This window comes from Dipodomys ordii, unplaced genomic scaffold (genome assembly GCF_000151885.1).
Source record: "Dipodomys ordii isolate 6190 unplaced genomic scaffold, Dord_2.0 Scaffold43, whole genome shotgun sequence".
NCBI lineage: Eukaryota > Metazoa > Chordata > Mammalia > Rodentia > Heteromyidae > Dipodomys > Dipodomys ordii.
Window position 1 is genome coordinate 3678429 of NW_012267259.1, and position 24263 is coordinate 3702691.

The 24263-nt window shown below is 39.6% G+C and overlaps 1 pseudogene; it reads right to left on the reverse strand.

Annotated features, from left to right (window-relative positions):
- Positions 1-3077: 3077 nt before the first annotated feature.
- Positions 3078-5628, reverse strand: LOC105987583 (annotated as a pseudogene).
- Between the last annotated feature and the right edge of the window lie 18635 nt (positions 5629-24263).

The following is a 24263-nucleotide window of genomic DNA, read 5'->3' on the forward strand; positions in this document are numbered from 1 at the left end:
AACAATAAATCCAGCCCTCGCCTATTTTGAAGTGCCACCTCAGCCAGTGAGTTGAGAGACTCGGTCAGCTGTTCAATGTTTTTATGCACTTCCCAGAGATCAGAATCTATTTGACCTGCTAAGGAGGGAGATTCAGAGGTCTGCACTAGAGCAGCTATCCCAACCGCCGTGGAGGCCGCCATGCCCCCTGCTACTGGGACTGGAATCAACGCGGGGACTGCTCACCGGTGTTGGGGTCCGAGGAAAGGTAAGTGCCCCGCGCGCCGGGTCCCCAGCCTCCCTTAGGCTTGGAGACAGTCAGAGGCAGCGGGGAGTCAAGCAGGAACTCGGTTATTACAACACAGCAAGTACTTTTTAAAGCAAAAAAAAAAAAAAAACAAAAACCGCGTGGCATGGAAGGGGAGGAAAAGGAACCAACCAATCACGGTAGAGGTCACCCTATCATGCGCCTAAGCTTTCTATACTTTCCCTGCTGTCCACAAGCTGTTCACCACTGATGTCACTTTGCCTGGTTGTGGTATCCAGTCGGATTTTAACATAAACAACTCGGGCTCTGCCCACTCACCTTCCTCTCTGCAACATCTTTGCGGCCCATATGCCGCACACGCTGGTTCGTCTGAGGCCCTGAACCGTGGTGAGTGGCCCGTCAGTGTCCTCAAGGTATTCACCTTAGGTATAATGCAGGCTGTTATACACAGTTCTTCCCAGGAGCTATTTTTAAACAAGGCTCGATTAAGGCAGGGAGTAAGCCCTGAGGTACAAGCAAACCATACTCCCCTTCGGTGCAACGAGGAAAGTGGAAACGGTTTGTGGAACAATGGTCCTATTGCAAAGGCTACGATAGCGCGAAGCAGTTTTTCCCTTTTGAGTAGCAACACATAGCCCTTGCCCTTGTAGGTCTCCCAAGATTATTTTGGGTGTTTGTCCCCACTTACAGGATGAAGAGGAACTTTTTTTTTTTATGTCCTGATCTGTTGTTCCTATCGGAATGTCTGTGTTAATTCCCACATAATAGGGTGGCTGTGGGTTTAAGCAAAGCCAGCAACTGTGAGTGGCATGAGTGGCATTAGGGTTAGATTTGATTAGCAGGCCGAAATTGGCATTAATTAAGGGAAAGAAGCAGCCTATAAGGCCCTATTCTTCTTGTGCTCTCATTTCTTTGCAGTGGGGGGAGGGGGGGTAATGGGAAGAGATGTATGGGTTGAGGGGGACACCATAGCTGAGTTAGTGGGCTGAGTGGGTCGGGGATCAGAGTTTACTACAGGGTTGGGGCCAATGTGCTGGGGCAGAGTCTGTACTTCCAGCCTCTATATAGTGATCCGACCCCCTCAGTCAGTCCCTTGTTCATAATATCTTAGGCCCCAAATCTTTCCATAGGCCCGCTTTGGGTCCAAGGGCTTTTTGATTTTAATAAAAATGTGGGTGCAGGGTTTATGACCCTTATCTTTGAAATAGCTGCCCCTGAAGATGTCACTAGTAAGCTGACAGGGAGGTGTCCCTGTCCTGGTACCACCCCAAGTACCAATGGATTTTCTTCCTCCTCCAATAGTGGTAGGCAGCCCATCATCCTGTTGGGGCAATCTTCCCACTATACTATCTGGATCATTATCGACTCCCCAGTCAGAAGCTATAGTTTCGCAGCCCCAGTGGGTGCAATAGTAATGCCAGGGTTGATTGCAGGAAGAAACCATACTAGGGCACATGTAAAAGGGGCTATAAGAGTAACTGGGGTCTACGGGGACCAAGGCACAAATGGTTGTATTAAACTGAATGGTGTTATGACTCAAGGCTTGGCTTTTGTGCATTACCTCCCCTGAATCAGTTTTTTGGAGTTCCCATATGTATTCTTTAGATGGGTGGGGGGTGGCCAAAACCCAAGGGCTGGCAAAAATTCCTATTAAACTAATCAGGCCCTGCCACATCTTTACGGTGCAATTTTAACTTTAGGGTGTTAGAATTATGGCCTAGAATCAGTTCCCACTCAGGCTCCTGTCCCTTTACAAAATAGTCTCTCACGTGGGCCGACTCCACCAACTTGATGTGACAATGATGAATCCAGGTGGCGACGCTGTCGATTTTGAGAGCAGTGGGAGTGGTGAGAAGCACTATGTAGGGTCCCTTCCAGCGAGGCTTCAGGGTCTCTTGTTGGTGTCTATTGACATAGACCCAGTCTCCGGATTGGAACTTGTGTGGCTGGGGAGGAGGTCCTGTGTCATAGACTGCTCTGAGCATGGCCACACATCCTGGTGAACCTGTAATAGCGCCTGCAAAGAGCACAACAGTTCTGAATCATCAAATTCCACAATTAGATGACTTGATTAGCTGGGGATAATTTCAAAAGGGGTAGCTCCTAATACATAGGGAGAGTTGCGGACCCTATATAAGGCATAAGGAAGGAGAGCCACCCAGTCTCCGCCAGTCTCCATGGTCTCCTTTAAGGTCTTCTTTAAGGTTAGATTCATCTTCTCTACCTGTCCTGAACTTTGGGGGCGATAAGAACAATTTTCAATCTGTCCCAAGAATGGAAGCCAATCCCTGACTTACCTTGGACACAAAGGCAGGTCCATTGTCTGATCCTGTCATCATGGGGAAACCTCCACCAGCTTCTTGGTTACTACCTGAGCAGTTTCCTTTTTGTGGGGAAAGTTACTACCCATCCTGAGAAGGTATCTACAAACACTAGTAGGTATTTGTACCCACACTTTCCTGGTTTCACATCAGTAAAGTCTATCTCCCAGTACACTCCCGGCCTGTCCCCCCTTTCTCTAGTACCCAAGCCCACTGTGCCTTGTCCTGGATTAGTGAGCTGGCATCTTGCAAGCTGCTACAATCTGCTGAATTTTGGAAGTGGCACCCTTAATTTTAAGCTGCATGCATCTTAGCAGGTCTTGCATTCTCCTTTCTCCCAGGTGGGTGGTTTGATGCATTTTTAAAAATCTGGTGGCCTAGTTTCTCCGGAACTATGATCTTTCCCTGATAGTCCTGCCACCATCCCTGTATGCACTGTATCCATGGGCGCAATCCCCCTATCCTGTTTAAATCCTCTTCTGTGTGTACTGGAGTACCTCGGGCAATTCTCAGGGCCCTGGATCTGGGAGGTTAAGGGCCAATTCGTGCTCTGCTTGAAAGGTCACCTCCCGAGCTGTTTTGACCGTGTCGTTGTTGCCCCTGGATACCCTGTCTCTCGACTTTTGATGTCCAGGACAGTGGACAATGGCCAGTCTCTTGGGTAGCCACAGCACCGCTGGGAGAACAGGAATCTCTTCCTTATTTTTTATGGTTTTTCCCTCTGCCATTAATAGTCCTCTCTCTTTATAAATGGCCCCATGTACATGAGCCGTGGCGAAGGCATATCGGCTGTCGGTATAGACTGTCAGCCGTTTGTCTTTTCCCAAAGTCAGAGCCTGAGTGAGGGCTATGAGTTCTGCCTTTTGAGCCCAAGTTCCCGAGGGGAGGGGCTCGGCCCAGATCACCTCGGTCTCAGAGTCTACAGCGGCACCGCCTACCTCTTGTCATCTCGGATGAAACTGCTCCCATTGGTGAACCAGGTGACATCTGTGTTCGGCAGTGGCTGGTCACTGAGATCTTCTCTGGTCCCATGAACTTGCGCAAGGATCTGTGCGCAGTCATGGAGGGGAGCCTCCAGGTCTGGGGCTGGCAACAGTGTGGCAGGGTTGAGTGCCCTTGGTGCCTGAAAGATGATTCTGAGGGGTTTGAGTAAGAGTCCCTGGTAGGGAGTCAGGCAGGCATTGCTGAGCCAACGGTCGGGAGGTTGTTTCAGCACACTCTCCATGGCATGGGGGCCGGCCACGTGCAACTCCTGTCCCATGGTCAGTTTGTCAGCGTCTTTGACCATGAGCACGGTGGCCGCTCTTATCCTCAGACATGGGGGCCATCCAGCCGCAACTGGGTCCAGTTTTTTTTTTTAATATATATGCAACTGGTCACTTCCAGGGTCCCAGCTGCTGTGTCAAAGCCCCTTATGTTCGTCCACATAGAGGTAAAACGACTTAGGGAAGTCTGGCAACCCCTAAGTCTGGCAACCCCAGGGCCAGAGTGAACAGCAGGGCTGTTTTTAGTCTTTGAAGTGCCTGCTCTGCTTCTTCTGTCCATTGGAAAGGTGGTTTTTCTGTGGTCATATCATCTAGGGGTTTGGCCAACTCTGCAAATCCCAGGATCCATAAGAGGCAGAAGCCAGCTGACCTCAGGAGCTCCCTCACCCCTCGCAGGGAGTCGGGTCACGGTATTTTAAGGACAGTCTCCTTTCTTGCCTCAGTCAGCCAACGCTGCCCCTCTTTTAGAAGGTACCCCAAGTATGTCACTTCTGGTCTACAGATTTGGGCTTTCTTTGCGGATGCCCAGTACCCCAGGTTACCCAAAGTCTAGAGTAAGTCCTCCGTTCCCTGAGTGCCCGAGTCTCTGCAGCCATAGCAAATCATCCACATACAGTAGTGAAGTCAGGCCAGGGTGGGTTTCCCAAAACTCACCCAAATCCTCATGTAAAGGTTCATGGAACAGGGTTGGTGAGTTTTTGAAACCTTGGGGAAGCCATGTCCAGATCAGCTGGCCATTAATGCCTTTTTCTGCATCTGTCCATTCGAATGCGAAGAGATTTTGGCTCCTGGGCGCCAAGGGCAGGCTGAAGAATGCATCCTTGAGATCCAGGACAGTGTACCAAGTCCTATATGGTGGGAGGCCACTCAAGAGAGTATAGGGGTTAGGTACTGTGGGGTGAATGCCCATGACCCTCTTATTTACTTCCCTTAAGTCCTGTACTGGCCTGTACTCGTTGGAGTTGGGCTTCTGGATGGGTAACAGTGGGGTGTTCCAGGCAGACTGGCAGGGGCGTAGCACCCCCTGCTCTAATAGCCTCCGAATGTGGGGTGTTATTCCCACTCGGGCTTCCTTGGTCATGGGGTATTGGTGGACCCTGACCCGATCAGCCCTGGTTTTATCTCAATAAAGAGGGCTGGTCGGTGTTTGGCCAGGCCCAGCCCTCCAGTTTCCGCCCAAGCCTCCAGGTACCTGGCCTGTGTCTGGAGGTTGTAGTTATAGGTGAAGGCGGGACTCATCCTCCAAAGCTAAAGTCAGCATAGGAAATGGCTGGCCTCGTGAATTCGTCACCCGAGGGCCGGCAGGGTGAGAATGGATCTGTGCCCCTATCTTAGTCAACAAATCTCGACTCAGAAGGGGGTAGGGGCTGTCGGTCACTAAAAATGAATGGGTCACTCTCCCAGTCCCAAGGTCAACAGTTCTCTTAGTGGTCCACGGGTATTTCTTTACTCTGGTGACCCCTTGCACCCATGCAGCATTGTCAGAGATCTTTCCGTTAATGTCTGGGGCTGCCTGGTTAACAAAGGACATGACTACTACGGCCTGATTTTCAAGGGCTCCTGGATCCATGGGGGTGTACTGTCTAAAGGCTTCCATTAATCTTTCTAGGAAACTAGAGGGGGATTCATTTCTTTCCTGCATTATTGAATATACTTTTGCCAAATTAGTGGGCTTGCGAGCAGCCGCCCGGAGACCCGTTAGTCTGGTGATAGACCCGTCGCCCCTCCCTCCTGCAGCCCTATTGTAATCCCAGTTGTCTGGAGGGGGCCTGGCCAAGGGGAAGGAAGCCTTCATTAGATCTGGATTAATGGTGGGTTGCCCATTGTCTCCCGGGACTAGCTTCCGGGCCTCTGCCTGGATCCTCTCTCTTCAGGATCCAAAGCAGCTGCTGGCCTTCATCCCAGGTAGGCTGATGAGTAAACATTACACTGTCTAAAAGAGTAATCAAATCTTTAGGGTTATCTGAAAATTTCGCACATGGGGATTTCCAGTTGTACAAATCACTGTTTGAGAAGGGCTAATATTAGAGTCTCAGGTTCCCCTGTCATCGGGTGGTCCGATCTCGCGAAGCAGCAAGGCCACGGTGGAGTCCGGAGGGTGCTGATTGGCGGCCCGATGGGTGCGGCCCCACATCCTCAGGGCTGGGTCCTCTAAGTTTTCCCCGCGAACTGTTACATGAAAATCACATGATTGGTTAGCATTTGCAGCAAGCTGGGCTGGGCAGATATAATGGGTTGAACTTTACAGAAAAATATTTTTTGTCCCATCACCTGACCCGAAGGTTATGAGTCCACTGGGCCAGCAGTGTGCAGGGTCAGGGTGTGTTTTGCTCTGGGCTCCGAGGAACTGGTCAGTTGGAAGGTTAAGTGTCTTTTCTCAGAACCAAAACTTTTAGCCCTAGGTCGCTCAGGGGCAACCTGGCAGTAGACACCTGCTTCTACTGAAGGCTAGTTTTGGATCCTTACATCCATGCTAATATTAGTTTATTTTTGGGTGAAAGTGAAGCTTTAGTTTTACTTTCACTTGTTTTTTTTTTCTTTTTCATAAACTTGCTTTGTGTGTGAAAATACCGTGTATAGGGATTACAATTACATGGGCAAGATAATGAGTACATTTCTTATCAAACATTGTTGCCTCCTCCTTTGTTTCCCCTTCCCATCCCTTCCCATCTCCCTCCCCCCCCAAAGTTGTAAAGTTTGTTTTTCAACATAACGACTTGTACATTTCCTTGTTGCAGTAGGTCCACCTGTATCCCTACTTAAACGATTTGTTTTTTTCCTTCCCCTCCACAAATTATACCAACATCAAATACAGTGAAAGCAGGGGTTATACCATGGGGGAAGGACATACAAAGCAACAAAGAAATCATCTTATAAATATGTTAGAAACAATTACATGAAAGAAAAAAAAACATTTGAATACTTATCTTGGGGTTCATTTCACCTAACATCAACATATCTGACCTTTTCTGCTTGACTCAGACATATACTAGTTATTACAAATAAGGGAAACCATGGGACCTATGTTTCTTTGGGCCTGGCTTACTTAACCAATTATTTTCATTTCTAAAAAGGCAAGAGAACAACTTATGGGCAAACTATGTTTTTATAAAAGACTTGAAATTAAAAAAAATAAATGCCTGGGTACCCTTCAAATGGTAAATAAAATATTCATATGGTAATATTATCAAGGATACCTACATCTTATAACAAATGCTGATATAATTCCTTACTGTTGGTGAAATAATTGGTCTTAAAATAGTTCTATTTAAATTTCTAAACCCACCTTTTGGCAAGCTACTTCCCATAATCAGATGAATAATATTTGAATATAGAGTTGTGCAATATTTATGTCATCCAGCATGTTATCAGTGAGGCAAAAACAGCTGGAGGCAAAAATTCAAAGGATTTCTGATATGGCAGGATGGGTCTCTGGAGCAGGACTAATTTTCTATAAACCAGTGATGAGAGACAGTGGGTTTGCTCTAGAATTTCACTCTGCTACTACCTTCTTATGATACTCTTTAGAACTGAGCCCCAAATATGTGTGAATCCATCATAATTTTTATTCCTAAGCATTTTATCACTGTTATGCTGTCGTGAAGGGAATCAGCTGCATTTCTTTTTCACATAGCCTATTTGTTATTGAAATACCGCTGATTTCACATGCTGATTTTTGTATCCTGCACCTTACTGAATTTAGACTAGTAATTTGGGGTGTGATAGTTTCTTTTAATTCTCATAATAAAATAGATCATGTCTTTTGTAGACGGAGACAACTTTATTCTTGCTCTGCTATTTGAGTGTATTTTATTTCTTTTTCTTGACAAATTGCTCTGACTACAACTTCTAATCTTACTTGAAATAGACATAGCAAGAATGTATTTCCGTGTCTTTAGAGGAAAATATCCATCAATTCATCATTTAGCGCCATGTTGTCCATTGGTTTATCACATACAGCCTTTATTACATGGAAATTTTTCTCCTATACCTAATTTCCTGAAAATACTTTTATTATTAAAACTTGGTGAATCATGATTGTAAAACTAGCTAAAGCAGGAGACTGAGTCTGAAGGATTTCATTTGAAAGCCTACTTGGGCACAAAATGCCATGACAGTCCATCTCTAATTAACCAACAAAAATGTTTGAGGCATTGCTGAAGTGGTAGAGTACCAGCCAAACAAGCTGAAAAAGCTTTAAGCCCTAAGTCCAAATTTCACTATTGCTAAGAGAATAAAACAAAACAAAACAAAAATTGCAAAACAAAAATCTTTTTATCATGAAAGGAAGTTAAACTTTATCAAATGTTTTTTATATCTCTGTTGAGATGATTGTAAGATGTTTTCTGTTAATGTAGTACATGTAGTTACTGACTAGCATCGTTTGAGCCACTTTTATATTCTAGGAATAAATCCCACTTGATCATGGTGTAGGAGCCTTTTAAGATTCTGTTTAATAGTTTGCTAGTATTCTGTAGAGAGGCTTTTATTCATTGATGTGCATAAATTATATTTCCTGTAATATTTTATTTTGAGGTATTCTTTTCTAGCTTGTTATCAGGGTAATATTAGTCTCATAAGATGTATTTGTGAGTTTCCTCCCAAATTTTTGGAAGAGTTTGAGAAGTTAGTATTGATTATTCTTAATATGCTTATAAAAATCACTTGGGAAACCCTCTGGTCCTGAACTTTGGAAGGAGGGTTTTTCTTACTACTACCATACCCTTACTAGTTACATACCTGCTAAACATTTCTATATCTTCATAATTCAGTCTTTGTAGTTTGCTATAATTCTAGGAATATAATTGTTTACAGTATTGTTTACTGGTTCTTTATATTTCCATAATAATAAACTATATATTCTTTTGATTTTCTGATTTTACTTCAGTTTTATGATGGTCAGTTTTTTGTCAACTTGGCTATCTTAAGGAATATCCAGATAGCTTTTTAAACTGTGTGTGTGTGTGTGTACATGTGTGTATGTCTATTGAGATAACTATTTAAATTAGTAGTTAAGTAGTGAAAGTCTGCTCTCAGAAATGTTAATATTCCCTAAAGGAGTTCCTATAAGGCTTGAATTGCACAAAGACAGTGAAAATAACAACAAAGTTTCTCTCTTTGCTAACTAGTACATCCATCTTCTTCTACTGTAGGGCATCTCTACTCTTTGTTCACTAGCCCTCAGATTTAAAACGATTATTTCACCCGTTGCCTGGTTTCTCAATTCTTCTGACTTGAACTGAAATCACAACTCCGCTCTCCTGGTTCTCCAGGTTTGCAGGTAGTAAATCACAGTATCTCTCCGCCTTCATTATCATATAAGCCAATTTTCATAATCTTCTCATACATATTAATAATTCTGCTACTCTAGAGAATCCTGAGTAATACAAGTCTGTACTCTCATTTTTTCAGTCAAAGCTTTTCCAATTACATCTTTTCATAAAACCAACTCATTCATTTACCTTTTTACTGTTTTTTTTTCTGTCTTAATACTATCTATTTCTATGTTGATCTGTTATTTCACTCCCTTATTCAAACTTTGGGTTTAATGTGCTCTTTTTTTAATTATTATCTTTTAGTTATACAAAGGACTTGCCATTTAACAAAGCAGTTTATGAACGCAATATATTTTGGCCAATGTCACTTTCCTACCCATTCCTTCCCTCACTCTTCTTAATTTTGTAGGATATATATTGAATTCTTGACTGCATTCTCCCCTCTTCTCTTCTTAAAGTGTTTTTACTCCATGTTTAAGTTTGAGATTTAAAAAATGAGTCTAGATGTTCATCACTGTAAGCTCTTCTCTTACAACTGTATTCACTGTATTTCATAAGTTTGTTATGCTTTTATTTCTGTTTGTCTCAAGATAGTTTTGGTTTCCTCTTCAGCCAATTTTTAGTTTACACATTTGATTTTTTTCTTATTTCTTTCTGTTACCTGTTACTGATTTTTAGATGCACAGCATTATTTTTGGAAAAGATACCTTATATTTTATCTTTTATTTTTGTGTGTATGTACTGGTCCTGGGTCTTAAACTCAGGGCCTGGATGACGTTCCAGAGCTTTTTTTTTTTTTTTTTGCTCCAAGATAGAACTCTACTACTTGAGCCACACAGCTCCAATTCTGGCATTTTGGGTGCTTTAATTGGATATGAGAATCTCGTGGATTTTCTTGCCTCGATTGGCTTTGATCCACACATCTCAGCCTTCTGAGGAGCTAGGATTACAGCCCTAAGCCACTGATTTCTTCTTTCTTAAATTTAAGACTTTTGTGTGGCTTTAATATGATCTATCATAGAGAACATTTCATGTGTCCTTCAGAAGAATATGCTCTTTGTGTTTGTAGACGCAGTGTTTTGAATAGGTTTCTTAGCTACACTTTCTCTAAAAGTGAGTTCAAATCTGGTGTTCCCTTATTGTTTTCTTTCTGGATGACTTATCTTTTATTGTTAAAAGTAGATATAAAGTTCTCAGTTATTGCTTTAGTGTTGTCAAATTTTTATCCTTTTATATGTCTGCGTTTACATATTTAGATAGTCCTATGTTATATACAGATATATTTATAATGTTTATATTCTCTTGATAAATTGAATTCTTATTATTTTATCACAAACTTCTTTATCTCCTATAGCATTATTTTGCTTATATTCATTCTGGTATAATATAAGTATCGCTACCCCTGTTATCTTGTGGATTTTTGTTTGTGTAGAATATTTTTGTTTACCCCTTCTCTTTCTATTTGTGACTGCTTGTTATGGTGTAGAGATGAACTATCTCCCCAAAAGGTTCAAGTATCAAAAGTTTGGTCCACACTTGCAAGCAGTGTTTGGAGGTGGGGCTTTGGAAAGTGACTGAATTGTGAATGCTCCTTCACTAGTGGCCCATTGATGGAATCAAAATTTGATAAGTACTCTCATGGGAGGTGATATAACTGTGGAAAGTTGGGCCTGGTTGGATGAAGGAGGTCATTAGTCAGAGAACCCCTCTCACCATCCGTATCCATTACTGCTCTCTGTAAATTCCAGGGAACAGATCAGAGCAGAACATCCTTGTGGTCAGAATACATAGGCCTGCATAGCTCCTGACATTATAAGATCTGAAATTATCTAGGGTCCAAAGTGATTGAGAACCACTCCAAATCATTATGTTAGCACAATTCTGATGATTCAGTATCATACAATCACCCCCAAAGAAATACTGTCCACCAGATCTGAGAAGCTGTCACTCTTCCAACAATTGACTCAACTAAAAGGCTTTGGAGTGGTCACACAAGCACACATCTGAGCATCTGGTTGACCCAACATAACAAGATTAAAGGGTCTGAGAGATTCTGAATGAAATAAACAGATTGTGGAGTAGGTATTGGGAACTCCAGGCTGGCCTTAAGCCAGTAGGGGGAAGAGAGTTTGATAATTCTGACAAAGACTTTCCAAAATACAGGGCACCCCTGAAGTGGAGGACAGAGATTATAGAACTGTACTTATTTGTTATAAAACTAGAACTGATCTATTCAATGACCCTCATTTTATTGAAGAGACAGAAAATATGTACTAGACTGAACCTAGATTCCTACCCCTTTCTAAATATCTCCCCTCCTCTAATCATGAAAAACACATTGTAAATTCACCGAAACCTTATTTTGCCACCATTATAGGCACTGAGGAAAACAGAAATTTAAAGCGTCATGGATCTTTTTTTTTTTTTTAAATAAAAACGTGCATGTATCCTGAATCATCTTCCTTTAGGCTCCCGTTGTCTGATAACTAATTGGCAGAATTAATTCTGACTAAGATGTTAATCCTGATAATATCTTAATTCCTGATAATGCCCTTTTAGTTAACAAGATCCTTTGTGATGCCTGAACACAAAGTTGTAACTTCTGACCGTGCTTAACTAGCCACAGAACATTGCTGATCTTCAGCTACTTATTGGGGATTAACCTTTTAAGTTAACCCTGATGAATACATTTCAAAGATGCAATCAAGAGAAACAATATTCATTTAAAATCTTTGAGGTAGGAGGTGATATTCAGTCTATCTAGTCTTCTTTGATACTTGAGCTTTGAATTATAACAGGTAATTAATTGTGCCAGGTGATTTGGGACTAATTCTTCCTTCCACACCTTGCCTTTCTCAGTCACCACAATTCTGTGAGAGTTGCTTTTCTTGGCCTGTGTTTGAATGTAATTTTACAGGGGGGGAGCCTAGTCAAACTTTACATTATGCCTTCTTTTTTATTATTTTATTTTTTTATTGTGAAAATACTGTACAGAGGGGTTACAATTACATGGGCAAGATAATGAGTACATTTCTTATCAAGCATTGTAGCCCCTCCTTACACTATGCCTTCTTAAAAACATGTTGGTGTGAATATTTTGCTTCAAAAGGCACACTTGTGTGAAAACTTAGAGTAGGAAAAAAATGGGTCAGTGCAGATAAGATGTCTGATATTTCTAAGTAGCTAGTTCGCTGACATGAACAGAATATGGAGACCAATAGGCATGTTTTCTAGTGTGCTGCTGGAAATATACAATCAAGTTTGAAATTTACAAAGTGGCTCAGAAGTACTGTGGTGGGCCCTAAGCTGATGTCATGGTCCATTTGGTTCTTCCATCTTTACTTTCCTAGCTCATTTAGCCTTGAGTTAGAACTTATTTCATCTTTCTGGAACATTTATGCATTTATAAGCTACTTTATATCCTTTTTGGAATAAGTCCGTTTATAAAACATTAGAAAGCTGTGACCAGTCATGGCTGGTGGCTCATGCCTGTAATCTGATCTAACCACTCAAGAGGCTGAGATCTGAGGACTGCAGTTTGAAGCCGGCTCAGGCAGGAAATTTTGTGAGACAGTTACCTCTAGTTAACCAGCAAAAAGCCAGAAGTGGAGTTGTGGCTCAAGTGATAGTGTTCTAGCCTTGAGAAACAACAACAACAACAACAAAACAAACAACAATAAAAACAGAACCCTCAGGAACAGTGCCTAGGTGCTGAGTTCAAGCCTCCTGGACTGAAACAAATAAAAAGAAGTTGTACCCAACTTGCCGTACAGAAACCCTATGTATGGTGTTCTATGACCATTGATAGGCTTCTTTTACCTTAATCTAGTGTATAATATTTTCCAGTAGGCTTAGAATTATGGGATCAGTGCCAGTCTGTTTGTTAATAATACCATCTTAGGCATGCACTTTCCAGTGACCATCTCTCTGTGTTTGCAAAGTGAAGTAAGATACTTAGAAATGAGCTTCACTCTGAGAACAGTCCAAGTAAACCTGATGGGAGCTACATTCTCTAAGAAAACTAACCACCTTTAAAAAAAATCTCTCATTTATATTACAGTAATGTAGGAATCCCTATAATTTTAATTCCCTATTCCATATACAAGAATCCATAACCTGTTCCGTGGCTTAATTTATATCACTGATTTCACAGGTTCCAACCAGAAAAGTAAAACAAAGCACTTAATTTTTTTGGCTGCCATCAATATTTTCCCCATTCATATAAACAGGAATATTTCTCTCCAATATGCTGTATATCAATGAGATAGTTTCTGTCCTTACAAACAAGCAAAAAAATAATATACCAGAGATAACCAAGTTCTCTTCTATCTAATGAATGAATTTATAGTTTGACAACACAATAAACCCATCAGAGACAATGACATGATACACTGCACCCAGAATCACTTCTGTGCCTGGCATTTGTGTTGGGTTGTTAGTAAGAGTTGGGGACATAGAACACGTGGACCTTTGTAAATAAACCTGCCTTTGGTATTGTTGTCAAGGGTGATGGTTTTTGAGAGGAAAGTGGCAGGCAGCAAAATGTATCATGTAAACATAAATGGGATATCTTGATTCTATTTTAAAATTTCTCATGAAAAATGGTTTTGTGATTGGCCTTTTAACAACACTTTATTTATAATCGTATTTGCAACTTGGATAGGTGTCAGCGCCGAGGGCGAGCGAGTACATTGCTCTGGCTTTTGTAATTCTGAAAATGTCACTGCTGTCATTTGTCAAATCTGCCTTTTCATTAAGTGACATCTCCCACTCCTTTTTGGTTGAAACTTTTCATTCCCCTCCTTGTCTTTCCAAAGAATCATAAACAAAAGGCAGATGTTTTTGGATTTTGGTTTATTTTTACAAAGGAATGAGAAATTAATTTTTCTTAAGTACCAGCAGTACCAAACAGTAATGATTTTAATGCAACACAATTGAGCAACATTAGACTTCTCACATTTTATTTGTGCTTTAGGATGTATTGGTACTGTACGTATTTACAGGATGTATTATTCTTTTTTTGTATTTTTATTGTAAAAATACCATACAGAGGGGCTATAGTTACATGAGTAAGGTGATGAATACATTTCCTCAAGAGCAATGTTACCTCCTCCTTTGTTTTTCCCCTACCATCCCTTCCTTTCCCATCTCCCTAACTGCTCCCCCTTCCCACAAGTTGTAAACTTCATTTTCAACATAGTGTCTTGTACATGTCATTGTTACAATGGGTCAACCTGTATCCCTATTTGAGCATTTTGTTTTTGCCCGAGCATTTTGTTTTTCCCCCTCATTATTCTTGACAAGAAGAAATACTATGGAAGAAGAATTGCATTCCTAGTACACTGATCGGAATCCACTCTTCTGTGAACAATTGTCGCCTTTTCTTTCCATGAGCCTTAGGCAACGTTTTCCTTTTCCTTCTGCTCACCTGCTGAAATCCATATCCTTGTACTTTCTTTCCTAGAACTGGGGATTTGCAATCCCCACCGTCATGTCTTCAGATTTACAAATGACTGACCTGTCTGTCCTTGGGCTCCTGGCTTAACTTCTCCATTTTGTAGGGATTAATTAATGTTTGCAGTACACACTGATGTTCTGTAGGATGCTATATAAATTCAAAATACCACTATGTTAATAGCAGGCTCAGGACAAAGCTGCCAAACACAGCCTTTCCCCTCTCTGGAGCACAGTGACCTTTTTGTATTTCCTTCTAATTCCATGTCTTCTCCCAGAGGGGTAGTCTCTGCCTCTCTAGCCCTAGATTTGTTTGGGACTTAATAAATGCGGCAACCCTGGATTTATTTGTTTAAGTAATGATTGTTCACGTGGAACATACTAACAGCTGGATTGCTGCTGAATCAAGAATCTATTTGTTCCAGTAGGTCACTCCATGTTGTTTATCAATTTTCATTCCCACTAACAGAATTAGGCTCTTAAAACCATTTCAAATCAGTTTTCTCCCCTTCATTTTGGAGGCCTTCATTGGAAAGGATATATTTAGCATCACCATACTCCATTTCTTACCAGAGGAATGGTGATTTCTCCATACTCTATGCAAGAACTGAGGCTATTAAAAAAAAAGCCTTCAAGATACCACCTAATGCACAATTACCAGACAGTCCAAATAGCCTTAATGCTATTGAAGGTATTTATATATGACTTTATTTCTTAAAGATGTTCGTCTTATGTACTATCTTATCATAGTGATGCACTTAGGTCTTTAATGATTAGTTTAATCATATTCTACATCTTAACAAACTGTTTCTTTTGAACTAGTTTTCTATTCCTGTATTTATATATAGGAATAACTAGACTGAAGATACTCTTTTGACTTATGGCTCAGATGACTTACTTGCAGTGTCTTAATTAGCTTGCCTAGGACAGCGTCTAGGCCCTGAGATTGGAAAAACTAAAATAAAATAAAGAACAAGTAGAAGTCCCAAGTGAAAGATGGACAGCAAAGATTTTATTTAGATCAAATGGAAACAGAAAGTATACCTCGTTGTCCAATAGTAATAGATTTCTATGAATAGGCATGCAATTGTTGAATACAATTTGTGGACTCAAAAAACCATGTACATATTCTCATTGGGAAAGACAAGGATATTGCAAGTCTGTCTATAGCTGAGATTTTCTAGTTGACATGAAGAGAATTTGCAAGTGCATTCATGATATTATCAGAAGGATCCTCATGTCCCTCAGTAGAATTTTTACTTTCATAAACCACTTTTTCTGGGAAACTTATCTGTCTACTCAGATCCTAATTCAACACTAATGCCTTTTAAAAGCCTAAAACTGTGTGGTGTTGTAATGGAGAAATTCATTTACTCTCCATTTCATGGGATGTGACAGATTATGTGTTCTAATTGCCTCATTTTACAAATGACAGACCCAGAGCAAAGAGAAGGCATATGTTTCCCCCAGGTTTGTTAGAAGCCAATCAATACTCAGCAGCATACACATTATTATTAAAATAGCAATATTTATTCAAAGAAAAATGTGACTGAAAAATTATACCAGTCTCTCAAAAACTGAACAAGAAAAACTCTTAATTCTTTCTTCCTTTTGTCACCAGATTTGACTGCTAAGCTTTCTTTCCAATGATTATCTTCATACATGTTGTTTGTCCACACTTCCTTCCATTTTTCTCCTTTCAGACTAGGTCTTGATATATAGCTCAGGCTGGCTTCAAACTTACTGCAGAGTCCAAGTTAGCCTCAAACTTAAGATCCTCCTGCCTCTACGTCCCTAGTACTCATATTGTCAGCATGTACTACACATGTACTATACATCTCTCCAGTTGGAGAGATTTTACCCATGAGTTCTAAAAAGTCATGTGTCACTGGAAGATTCTTTAATATATGTTTTGAGCAGTTTTTCTGTAATCTCTGTATTCTTGTCAAGATCTAAATCTGCTACATGCTATCCACAGAAGCACATCATGATAATTACCCCTCTGTACATCACCTTGACAGTAAAATTAAATTGAAAAAATAAGTCATGGGTAGATGCATGATCTAACAACATATTTTAACTGGAATGTTTATTATCATATATATATATATATATATATATATAATAGGCTCTCAGTAAAAATCTATCAATGAAAGATGAAGACTAAACTTCACTAAGCAAATAGAGGGTTCTTGTCTGTTGTATTGGATGAGCCAAGTCTCCTTTTATTGGGTTTTTAAAATGTTGTCCCATACAGATTCTAGGACTGTATTCATTGGTTTCTTTCCATCTATCAGGCAGGTGCTGATCAGTTCTCAAGGCTTGTCACTGTATTGACAAACTGTTCTTTCTAATCTTTGATGGATATTGGATAGAAGATTGAATACTTTTTATTTTTCTCTTCTCATACATGGGACAGAGTATTATGCAAAGCTCAGTGTAATGTGGAAAGGGGAGAGTCAGTGATACTAAAAAGACAAGGATCTAAATTTCATTCCTCCTACTTAGTGTAAACTTGAGAATCTCAGCTTCTGCTGTGAAAATAAAGTCTGTGACTTCAGATGGCTCAACTTGGGAATTTTTCAACTTTACCATAGTGCAAAAGGGATCTGCATTCAGCAGAAACTTTATCTTGAATTTTGAACTTCCATATTTTCCCAGGCTGGCATTATGGTATAATATTCTCTCACAATGCTGAGGAGCACCAGTGAGCCACCACTTCCAATCAATCACACATAGATCTAAGGGAAACAATGGGGGCTTCAGGGTGCTAAACACTGGTATTGGGCAGTTGTCTTAAATGAATTTTCAACTCACTGCATTTTCAGTTTACAGTGTGTTTATCAAGGCTTAACCCCCAATGCAAGATGCCCAGCATGTGTAGTTCTGTCTGCCATACAATGTAAGCAGATGAGGCATTTTCTGGTGATACGCAAAATGATATTTGGTTAACAAATATTTATTTCATTCTGTTCTTTCCGTCCTATTTCTCCATAATCTTGATAGCTGTCTTCTATCAGATAATGCGCTCACATTGAACCTGTTTAGGTACCAAGTTTAGGGTACGGCTTAAAATCCTTTCTTTGATCTCAAAGCAATGATTAAAGGGCACAAAATTGTAGAGGGGTAATGGATAAATGGATATAGATGAAACTCATCACATTTGGGAGGCAGAGCTAACAAGAATGTACTGCAATTCATATCAGACTCAGAGGAGGAGAAAACCTAAGGATTACGTGACAATTTTTGGACTGGGTTTCTTAGTAAGTATTGGAGCCATTTAGATGACACAATGAAAGGAACCAGATTATTGTGAAGTACAAAACAGAATCAAGGGCTGGGTCTTATGTGTGACCATATTGACATTTCCACTGGATAAGACAGTAAAGATGTCATACGGTGGTTGGCTCTACATGTCTTATTGCAAGGGGATGAATTGTGGCTACACATGCTTAGTTAGCAATTGTGGATATATAAATTACATAGGAAACTGTTAATAAGGGCAAATTGCAGAGAGTATAGATATAAGAAAAACAGGGAATCTGGTACCAAAGTAGTAAACAATGATTATTCCAACAGTTGGAGGTGATACAAAGGAAGAAGAAGAAATATAACATCAGGTACAACGAGATGGGTCCAAAGAAATAGGAGGAAAATGAAGACACAGCAGGAAATGATAATAATAATAATGTTTCAAGAAGGCAAGAATGTTAAATTGAGTTGAGAATTGTGTTGAGGAGAGACATTGCTTGTAACAGTATAAAATAACTAACAGAAGCCATTTCTCTTACTATAAATTTTAGCCAGACCCAGAGAAGCTCAGGTTGCCTGTTTTCCTTCATTTGTAGTAGCTAGAATGTGCCTATAAATCTATAAGTAAACACGCTGGGTGGTATGCAAGCAGTCATAAATGAGTTAACTGAAGAATAGGACAGTCTATGGAGAGTGCAAATAGTATAATTCTCTAGAAAGATTAAGTGAAAGCCTATAAAACAATAACAGGAAAATGGGTACTTGCAAGAGTAGGGTAGATGAATGAAAGAGGAAGAGAGTAGAATGTAGGCAAGGATGTATTGTACACACCATAGAATTGGGGGGAAAATAAGGGAGAAAGTGGGTCAAAGTGTGGGGGTGAAGATGTTGAAGGAATCACACAGATCAAAATGCATTAGAGACATAAATTGCTTTGTTAAATGAAAAAAGATTCAGTATACAACCTAAAAATTAAGGTAAGTGGAGGTAGGGGTGAGGTGGGAGGGGTGGATGGGAATGTTGACAGCGTGACATTGATCAGGATGTATTGTGTTCATTAACTGCTTTGTTTAATGGCAACTCCTTTGTATAACCACTTTTAAAAAAGCAGTTTCTTAAAAAAAAGCAGTTTCTCTTGAATGGTAGAAGCAAGAGACCATTTGAGACAAGTTGAAGAGAGAATGAGAATAACGTTAGGTGATATTTCCTTTATGCTGAAACATGATGAGATAAACACTTGTAAGCTGCAAGTGCAACTTTGTAAAATTGGCAGTCTCAGATTATATGCCTTATATTTCTTAAGACCTTTTCAAGTAAATATAACCAACTATTTTACCTTCTTCGGGAATATCCATCTAGTACAACTCCAACTTGACCTCTATTTTGCCAAGATGGAATTAGCATTTTTCCATTTCTAGTCAAAAGCCTTGAAATATGATGGTTCCTTTTCTGCCACCAGAAAATGTCTGAACTCACTCACTAGTGACCTTGCAGAAAGAAATTGGGAAGTAAAGCAGAAGCCAATGCTATGCATTAGTTAGGAAAAAGAAAAGTTGTCATCTCTATATTTAAATGTCCAAGAGCTTGGTATCTTGATTGGGTTTTGTTTTATTATGGACCAAGAAGCACAGAAAATATGTTTTTAAGGTTGTGGTGACTATGGCTTGAATTTCTTCTGATGAATGGAAAATGAATAATTTTGGTTAAGATAAAATGTCAGAATTATTTCTTCTATTTTGAATGTTAAATCTATTTCATATTTTCAAGCTAGAGAAGAAAAACCAATAATCTTGTCAAATAAAACCCAGAGTGCCCATGATTTATGCCTGTAATCTTAACCTATGCAGGAGGCTGAGATCTGAGGATCACATGCTTGAAAGGAAAGTCTGTGAGACTCTTATCTCCAGTTATCCAGACAAAAGCCTGAAGTAGAGATATGGTTCACATGGCAGAGCTCCAAGTTAAAGGAAAAGGCCAAGCAGATGCCAGTCCCTGATTTCAAGTCTTAGTGCCAGCATTAAAAGGGTGGGTGGGGGGCGGGGCGGGGGAGGATGGGAAGGGATGGGAAGGGGAAACAAAGGAGGAGGCTACAATCAATGCTTGATAAGAAATGTACTCATTACCTTGCCCATGTAATTGTAACTCCTCTGTACAGTATTTTCACAATAAAAAAACAGCATCATTCTGCCTGTCTGTCTCCTATCTATCTATGTATCCATCATCTATCTATCTACATATCTATTTGGTGGTATTGGGGTTTTAACTCAGGGCCACCTAATCGCTGGGCAGGTGTTCTATCACTTCAACCCAGCATAACATTCCTTATTTTTTAATAATTATGTTCATGGAGGATCTCCTGGCTTTGCCTAGGGCCTCAGACCATAGTACTACTCATTAAGAATGCTACTTGGTTTATTAAATCACATAGGGTCTTCCTGTGCCTAACATTTTAGCAAGGTTAGCCTTGGACTCTGGTCCTGCTGATCTCTCTCTCTCAAATAGCTGAGATTACAGGCATGAGCCATAATGTCCTGGACAGATTTAGGAGGACAACTGACTATTTTACACACATTCTGTTATTTCTGCATTAGTATTTCTGACATTCAGATCTTCCTCTAGTTATTTCCCTACTTTATGAAAGATTTCATTTGAGATATAGAAGGCTCTCTGTTTTAATAAATTGTCTTTATTTGATTATGAAAAAATTCTTAACAAAGGAGGCTACAATGCTTGATAAGAAATGTACTCATTATCTTGCCCATGTAATTGTAACCCCTCTGTACAGTATTTTCACAAAAAAATTCTTAAACCTTATTATTCAAGTGTTTGTGTTGTGTTCTCAATGTTTATTTCCTAGGATTATATATATTATATATAATATAATTAAACATTAGACCTATGATATATTGTATATATCTATATTATTATTATATAATATGTTCTATATAATACACTTTATATAGTAACATAGAATGCATATATATACATACATATATAATTATATTTATAACATAAAAGACATATATAATAAATACTAGACCATTGGATATTGCCTGTAGCTCATTGTTGTTCCATAAAATTTTTATTCATTTGTTTTATTCTAATTATTGTTATTTTGTTTTGATTTTTATTTTGGATGTCTTTGGTATTTAAATCTGTGTATTTTCTACTGACATTTTCAAGTTCACTTGCTCTTCGTGTTCTATTCTTTTCAATTCTATTTATAGGCCCATCAAAAGCAAGCCTCAAGTTATGAAGAAAATGCATCTTGATCTTTCACTGTTTCCGTCATTCTCCCATTAGAACATTTTCTGTCACCTAGCCCTAAGAATGTTGCCCTCTTTGCCCTTTCTCAACATCTTAAGGCTTTGGTTCCACTGAGGAAATGGGAGAGAGGAATTTAAGTGGGGTTCTTTGCTTTCTCTGTCCTGCCCACTCTAGCAATGGCTCTCTGCCTACTCTTCCTCTTCTGCAGGCCTGATCCACAAGCAGGGCTGTCTTCTGCCCTTACATTCCTAGTGATCACTAAGTGCAACACAGCAAACAGCCTATGAATCCATGCTAATTTTTCCCTACAGTCTCATCCTCTCCACATGTTGCTTTTCTTAACTTTTTTAAAATATTGAATTCTTTCTGCAAGTGTGAACAGCATCTGGAGCTGTGTATCCTAAGTAAGGAAATTCTTGTACCCATTCCTCTTTGAAGGTACCTCCAGTCCCTAAATAATTTGTTACCTACTTTTCCTGCAGCATCTACCTCTGAATAGTTTTCTTTTTAATTGTAAAAATGTTGTATAGAGGGGTTACAGTTACATGTAGCGTAATGAGTACATTTCATAATGAGCATTGTTACCTCCTCCTTTATTTTCCCCCTACTATCACTTTCCTCCCCACCTCCCCAACTCTTCCCGCCCCCCACACCCCGACATTGTAAAGTTCAATATAGTGTCCTGTACATCTCATCATCACTATGGGTCAGCCTGTATCTTCATTTAAGTGTTCTGCAATAGCCCTTCCCCTCCCCAAATTACAAAAATATATATACAAGGTGCACAGTACCAGCATCAAATGCAGTGAAAACAGGGGTTCTACCATGGGGGAAGAACATACAATAGAAATAAAAGAATCACATAGCATATTGTAAATACATTAATAATACTAGCAAGAAAGAAAAGAAACAAAATAAAACAAAACAAAAAGCTCTGTGTCCCTGTCTTGGGGTACATTTTGCTTAACATTATCTCATGTGGTTGCATGTACATAGCCTTTGACCTCCTCTGCTTGTCCTAAACGTGTACTAGTCACTGCAGACAAGGGAAACCATGGGACCTATGTTTCTTTGGGCCTGGCTTACTTCACTTAATATGGTTTTTGCCAAGTTTTTCCATTTCTTAACACAAGAGGCAATGTCATTTTTTCTGATGGAGGCATAGAATTTCATTTTATATATATATATCATATCTATCTATCTATATATATATATATATAATCACATTTTCTTGATCCATTCATCTGCTGAGGGGCATCTGGGTTGGTTCCATATTTTAGCTATGGTAAATAATGCTGCGATAAACATGATTGTGCTGGTAGCTTTGGTATGACCTTATTTGTGATCCTTAGGGTAAATGTCCAAAACCACCCCAGGTTCTTACCCCTGATAGTTTTGAGAACATTGACAATGAATTGCTCATTGTCTAATGAGCTTATTGTATAAAAGGGGAGAGATGTTCTTTCCAGATTTCTACATAGTAACTATCACCAGAGGTCTTACTTTCCCTATGGAAAGACAAAGTGTTGGTACCAAGAATTCAGAGTTGATAGTTATTTTCTTTTTCTGAAGGTACTATTTTTTAATTACTTAATAGTTTTCAAGGTTAATCTTGACAAAATGGCTCGATGCCATTGTTGTTATTTGAGGCAATGGCTTTTTCCCTCTTGAGTTGGTCTCTAGTCAATGTTTATGTCTAACCTAAAGTCCTGTTGAGATCCTAACCCTCAGCATGATGTAGAAGAAGGGTCCATTGGGAGGAATAGGTCTTGAAGCTGGGGCATTTATGAAGAGTAGTGTCCTTAAAAATGAGACTTCTCATCCTGTCACACTATAGAAGATAACAAGGAGGTGTCAGGACACAGAATGGCACCAGAAACCAAATCTGCTTTTCTGATCTTTTTTAACTGAAAAAAAAAAACAACCTTTTTTTTCTTCTGTTCATCTAAGTTACCTGCTTTAAGTTTTCCTTTTAGCAGTCAGAATGGGCTAAAATAATCCATTTACCTTTGCCTCCTGCATGTTAATTGTTATGCAAATACCTACAAAATAAAATTTTATTTTATCCTGTTCAAGATTATAGACTAGTAGGTTTTCCATTAACTCTGAAAAAGAAAATCTCTTTCATTAATTTTGTTTGGGCTGTCTGGGATTTGGACTTGAAGCTTGCTACACAGGCATTCTACTACTTGAACCATTTTTTCAGCCATTAAAAAAAATTAGTTATTCTTCATAAGGGTCTCGTGTCTTTTTTCTAAAATATGATTCTCCTGCTTCACTTCCCACATAGCTGAAATTAAGGGCCATGCCACCATGCCAAGCTTGTTTGTTGAGATGAGGTCTTGCTAACTTTTCTTTTCCCTAGGCTAGCTTTGAACCATATGCCTTCCAATCTCTGCCTCTTGAGTAGCTAGCATTACAGGTGTGTGCTACAATATCAAACCTATATACATTATTTTTTATAAAAAACATTGTCTTGCCTTCTGTCTTTACCCTATTTTTTCCTTTCATATTTTTTAGGAATAGGTCAGGTATTTTACCTATTTTCATTATATTTAACCTCTAATGTATTGTTTGTCTCTGTTGCTATGTTAACCAATCCTACTAATTTGAAAGAAAGATGAGAGAATAACAGATATATCAATGTTTATTAGTCCATACTCTGGGCTAAAACTTTATTTCTCCAGGTTGGATTTGTGTGCTTCAGCCAATCCAGTCACCTGAGGGCCCAGCCAACCCAGAAATTCATTAAGCTAAATTTCCAGCTTCTTTTTTTCAGGAGCTATTCAGAATCCCGGTGCGGAGCCTGCTTGTGGGTAGGCTTGCAGTTGGGATTCTCATTAGTCTCTTTGTTCTATTCAGAATACAAATCCCAAACACTGATATCTGAGTGTTCCCTCAGGTATAGATTTCTTTCCCTTCATTTACATGCTGAGTGTGTTATTCTGTAGAAAACACACTGTACTGAGAGGTTCTTTACTTGTTTTTTTGTTTGTTTGTTTCATGTAGTCTGGGACTTTCTTGGCCTTGAATCTGATGTGTCCTGTAGTTTCTGTTATTCCAGCCTTCCTTATTATACATCCTGGCTGTCCGCCATCATTGAATCAATTATCTCTACTTTGGTTCTGCTGTTTTTTTGTGGATTCTCTAGTCCCTTGTTTCTTACTCTTATAATATTCCT